The 6,134-nt window shown below is 45.8% G+C and overlaps 1 long non-coding RNA gene across 1 annotated transcript; it reads left to right on the top strand.

Moving 5' to 3' along the window:
- The first annotated feature begins 319 nt into the window (after positions 1 to 319).
- LOC137852998 (uncharacterized) lies at positions 320 to 5,525 on the top strand. Its single transcript, XR_011094142.1, has 2 exons — positions 320 to 919; positions 2,541 to 5,525. It is a non-coding gene; the product is annotated as an uncharacterized lncRNA (long non-coding RNA).
- Positions 5,526 to 6,134: the final 609 nt, after the last annotated feature.

Genomic DNA, 6,134 nt, shown 5'->3' with positions numbered 1-6,134 from the left:
TTGTTTTGCTTACAATGGACAAGACCTTATTTCAGGGGGGAAAAAAAAAAAAAAAAAAAAAAAAAACATGAGGAGCTCTCTATATCAAGGTCAGAAGTAAACCACCACATGATATTTTTCTGTCCAGTTTGAAAATTATTGATGGCAATTGTAGGATGTTATTTACACAGCTAGCTACCTTGTTAGCAGATTATTTTAGTAAGGTACCTCCTATGTGGCAGAACTGCAGAAGAAAATATGGTTCTGCCCTCTTTTTCAAGTTGAGAGGGCTTCTGAAGCTAATTTAACAGAAGCAGCTGCACCTTGGTGGGGACTCAGGACCACACCTCTTGGGGAGAGGACAAATGGAGGCAGCTGACCAGGAGAAGGCTCATAGCTGGTGAGCGAGTTCCCAGCAAAGCCACGCGCTGTAGGTATGTCCCTGCTCTCAGATACATCAGTGAGGACCTTTAGTCTCACCCCATTGCACTGAGATGGGATGAGCTATGCAGCTGATCTAAAGCAGTGCCTGTTCTTCTTCATTTTCTGATTTTGCCAACCGGTGTCTTAACAAGTTAATTTACATATAAAAATAATACTTATGCTAGGAAAAAAGAGATAAAACTCTCTCAAAGTTCTGTAGTAAACAACAATTCTACCATTTTTTCAAATGATTCATTAAGTACTGTTTTTGTATCTTTTTAAGTATCCTGAAGGTCCCTGGGGTTGACAAGAGAAAGGGCTGAAACCAACTCCACCAGAATCCATTCTTGTCTTTCTCTAATGGCTTATAGATCGTGCAATTTCCATAAACACTCTTTGAAGGGAAGCTATGTGGGATTTTAACAGCTTTTTGAGTTCATGTGGGTGTCACTTGCTTTGATGTACGCCAGAAACAAAACAAGAGCATGGCTGAAGGAAACAATCAATGGATTTTAAGGTGAGTGATAAGCACTGGGTTTAGGAATACACCTAGCTGGGGGTTATTGCACCCCGAAGACAGCAGTAGCACTGAGCTACCACTCTTTTGTGTCTAAGGAGAAGTCCCTTTATTGCGTTTTAGTGGGCATACTAAAAATGTGTTATGCTTTTATAAGTAAGATATTTTTGCCCATTGGTGACAAGTTACTTATTACCACAAGCTTGAAAGGAGTGCTTGAGGACAGTGATTGTACTCAGATCTAACTTACAGCTGGATTTTCACAAGCCTTTTGATACAAAAGAAGTCTTGTTTGGAGTTATCTGGCTAAGAGACAGGAAAGATGCAGCAAAGTGTTTTACTGTTGCAATATTAGTGATAAAGCTGAGTTGTAACACATGTGGGAGAAGCTCTAAGGCAAAATCATATTAGGAATAATTCTTGAAGAATATTCTGTGAGGAGATAATTGGATTAAGGTTTCTCCTTTGGTCTGCTGTCTCCTAGTGAAGGATTTCAGCTCTCATTTGCAGCCTGTCCCCTTGCAGTGTCACTAGTGTCCAAAGCCTTCCCCCAGCACCACCACTGCACCATGGTTTGTTTCCGTCTCAGTGCAAGAGATGGGTGCTGGGGACATGTTGGTCACAGCCTGGAGGTGAGCTTGTGTTTCCCACCAGCTCCAGCCTGCTTTCCTGCCCACGATGCTTTACCCACTTCTTTCAGCCCAGGTCTATCTATGTGTGTTCACATCCCTGCACACAGTGCATCTGTTACTTAAAACTAGGCTTCTTATTTCATTTTTAATATCACACTTGTGGGCCAGGACTTTGAGGACTGTGAAGAGGGGAAAAAAAAAAAAAGGCAGTGCAAAACCAGCCAGTGCCTATAGTCTGCAGAGAGCTGGATGCTTCAGCTCCCTGACACAGAAGGTGAAATGTTGGGGAAAACACTATCTTGCTGAAGTTACTATTTTTGTTGAAACATATCCTCCCCTATTAGGTTTCCACGTATCAGGAACATCCAGCCCCTGTGTTTGACAGCCTCAGTACTTTCACAGTGTCCTGCAGCATTTTTGACTTTTTCAGGGGTAGGAGCCGCTGGATCAGGGAAAGTGTGTCCCTAATAGGGCAAACAGAACAAATGGCAGTGAGAGGCAGGTTATGGTTTCTAGCTGAATGGGCAGACAGGCTAAGCTTTAAAGGTGCATGCAAGTAACCATCAAGAAAGCAATTGCTTTATTCGCAAACAGCACATTGTCAAGTCAATTGCTGTGATTACTTTCTAAATATAATTCCTTTACCAATGTAGTAAATGGAGAAACCTATGCAGACTGATAAACAGAAGTGAAAAATGGTAGCTCAGATGAAATCACTGAGCCAAAGGCAGGATTTGCTACTTGTGTTGAGAGGTAAATGTACCTTAATGCTTGAGGATAAGAATCAAGAAGTGTTTTCTACGTGAGCCTTCTGACTGTAATGGGTATATTGGGAAAAGCAATGTCTGTAATTGGTTTTGGGCTACCTACAGAGACAGTCCAGTTCATTTTGACTAGCAAAATATTTGAATATTTAATCTTTATGAAACGTTGCTTTTAAAAAAAATACTTTTGTACAGACGAGAAGTATTTTGTCCCAATTTATACAGTTGGCTCAGCTGTTACTATGTCCAATGGAGGAGGGGAAAATGCTGTTACTTGGGAGAATTAACTAACTGAATTTGGGCTGTGATTTATGACTTCTGACACACTTTCTGACAAAGCTGACATGGCATACGACTGAGCTGAACTGATTGATCCATTAGTAACCCAGCACTCTTGACCCAGGCAAGAGTTGATTACATGAGGAAGAAACCGAGGGGCGGCCAGTGGTTACAGCAGCCACTGACACCCCTTCCAGAGGATCCTGAGAAGAGGTGAACGTGGTCATTTACTGGATAGGTTTGTCATGCAGGTAGCACTCAGTATGTCCTGCTCCTGTTTAGCTGTTACTGCAGATGCTGCGAGGTCCCTGCTGTATCACACACTCTCACTTGGCTCCACACCGCCTGCTTGAATTTCAGTCACAGAAATGATTACTGATCTGTGCTCCCTGCTGCAGCTGAGAATTCGGTACTGCCAGGAAAAATCAGCTCTGTATTTCATTTCCATCCCCATATTTCCTTTAACATCCATTGCAAGCACCCCATTCACAGTTTAACCACACCACTGTGCTACTGGCTCCAGAGGAGGCGAGGAGCGCAGAGCAGCCTCGTCATGAACAGGTGGTGGGCAGGGACCCTTACAGGAGAGAAGTGCCCTGCTTTTGGTCTGTTTTGTGACAACAGTGCGGGCATTGAGGGAGCTGCCGGAGCAGTGCAGGAGAGCTGCAGGGTGAGGCCAGGCACGACGTGGCCTGTTCTCCTGAGGGATGGCACGAAGTCACTGCACAGGCCCAAACCTGCGTGCCCCTGACATCCAACTACTTCCTGAAGACAGCAGAAGCCCTGTGAAGAGGCATGAGAAGTATTCATGTAATATTTGTATAATACAAATATTGGTATAATATTTTGTGAATATTATTATTTACTTTAATATTTGCGAAGCCCCACCTGTATTTGGAAACCTGCCCGCTGTCCCTTGGGACAAATGGTGCAGACAACCAGCAGGACCCGTACCCAAGCTGGGAGGTTCTGGTGGAGCTGTCTGGAGGTATCTATCTCTGCCTCCAGCTGTCTCCATAGCAGAACACCCCTGCAGCAGCAAGACCTGCCCCTGGGCTGCCCTTCCTACCCATGCCCACCAGGAGCTGGCCCCTGCTTCCCCACACCTCCAGGCATAGCCTGGGCTGCCTGCAGGCAGCAGCAGCACTCCTCTGGCTGGAACCTTGCCCTTTTTCAGAGCAGTGGTCCCTGGGACACCTTTATTCCAGAAAAGGACCCCCAAAACCATATGTATTTTGTACCAGCAGCAAAACATCCACTGGAGCATAACAGCATGTTACTGCTGTTGGTCACTGCAGTGAAGTTTATCTGATGGACTGCATCTTGTGTCTGGCCATCCTGCACTCCCTGGTGGGCTTAGCCCAGGGCTCGCTGCTCCCCGAGGCTCTCCAACACAAAGCATTAGCAGGGGCTGGAGCCTCAGCAAAGCATGGACTGGGAGATGAATGGGTCTGCGTTAGCTGCTGCGATGGTACTTTACATTTTAACAGCTCTGGAGAAACTCTGACAAACATCCTGCAGATTAACTGCTCCACTGCAGGTGTTTCCTGCTGCCTCCCTACGTGCAGCATCGATCCTGGGTGCCAGCCATCATATGAAAGCACAGATTTGTGAGACAGCACGGTGGTGGATGGAGTCGGGATGAACTACTGCCATAGCCTGGAAATTGATGTGGAGGTGGGTGGCATCTGTTAGAGGCTGTAGAATAGAAACCAAAGCAATTCTCCTGCACAGAAGTCTCCCAGCCCTTCTTCCAGGCAGCCCTTGAGGATTGGGTTTTCACCTTCCTTTGCTCCCCGCTCCACATTCCCTTCCAGGTGGCAACCAGCAGCCCCCAAACCCTGCATCAAGGTCAGGGAGAGGGAGGAGATGGGCCATCACCTACATGGTGACACTGCACTACAACACTGTTTCTGCTTCCTAGCCAGGCAATACTCCAAGCCTGTGCTTGAGGAACAGGAATTCACGTGAGAAAGAACGAAGAACCCCATTTGTTGTGCTTCCCCCCTCAATAAGAGTGAGGTGTGGAGAAGAAAATACAGCAGTACTGGGGCCTGGGGTGAATAGATTCCCCAGCCACGTGCAGTGTGGGGACACCCATCACCCCTGTACTCTGTCCCTGCTCACATAAGGGAGGGGAGAATGATTTTGGGGTGTCTTGAGATGATACAATTTCAGAAAATGCAGGATGAAGGCGCCCTGACACAAAGGTCATCTAAAACTGAGGCAGAAGCAGCTTGTTTCAGGCATGGTCCCATGGCCTCTGTGGCAGTGCTTTCCTTCCTTCTCATCACTGGGCGGACACCAAGCCCCCCTTGGAAGCTATGAAGGAGCATAATTTGATACAGGTCCCCAAGTGAGCAGCAGCATATTTGGCTGAAAGCTACCCGTGTTAAGGCCAGAGGTAAGCGTCTGGAATTGGTGGGTGAATGATCCCATCTCGTGTGGAAATTGCATTGCATGTCAGCCACTGTGCTCTGCTCTGCTGTAATGAAAAGTAATTTGACCAAACATTTTTGCACGTTATTCTTCTGTTAGAACGATCATCCCGTGCGTGCCAGCTGCACCTCTCCCCCTGTAGCAGCCAGGACTGGCTGCCCACAGCGGGGCTCCTGCACTGCCAACCTCTGTGCTACTGCAGCAGGCAATAACACACGGACCCAGGGGAGAGAGCGCGTCCTCTTCTTCAAGGTGCACATGAGCTAGTTTGTTCTTAAGACAGAATGTATGCACACAGAAGAAACCTGAAAATGGTTCTTCCACCTGTTCCTGTTCACTCTGGGGTATGGAATTCCCTCTGTGTGTTTCTTATTTAAACTCTGGGATGAGTTAAACAAAAGCAAAGCAACTAGTAAGATGTAGCTACCTCACCATACTCTTCTCCAATGGATTAATGAGGAGAAGACAAAACTACGTCTCACTTAACAAAAACAAACAAACAAACAACAACAAAAAAAAACAACAACAACAACAACAACAACTGTAATCATGCAGATTCATCTTTTTTTTTTTTTTTAATTAATTACACACTATCTTGTGTCCATTTTGCAAAGATGCAGAGTTTGGACTCTCTACTGTACAACGTTTTTTGAATTAAGGTTTATTTTTTTGCCAGACCCCTTTTGTCCATCCACCCAGCAGGAGTGCTTTCCCAAAAAAAAAGGAAGCCTATGGTGCAGAGCGATCAATCCTCACTGCATGCTGATAAGCAAGAAGCACAAAATGTACAGCATCCCTGCTCATGCAGCTGGTCTCCGTGAAACCAAAAGTTCAGGCTGATTATTATTTTGGGGGGGAATTTGCTCTTTTGGCCCAGAGAGAAAATAATTTATGGTCTAACTGGTCTGAGCACTAAATCCAAGGAACGAGGATCCAGCCAAAGATTCCTATTAAAGGGTTAGTATCCATCATAATTGGCTGATGGGGTGTTTTGAAACTTCATTAATCACTGTGCTGGCAGCAAGCAAATTAGAAACTCTGTGTTCTGCCGCTGACTTCCCATTTCACTGAGCGAGTCGAGCACAAAGCATGCGTTACTGG

Source organism: Anas acuta, chromosome 3 (assembly GCF_963932015.1).
Source record: "Anas acuta chromosome 3, bAnaAcu1.1, whole genome shotgun sequence".
NCBI classification, from domain to species: domain Eukaryota; kingdom Metazoa; phylum Chordata; class Aves; order Anseriformes; family Anatidae; genus Anas; species Anas acuta.
Note: the sequence above shows the minus strand (reverse complement) of the source record. Positions and strands in the feature narration are given on the sequence as shown.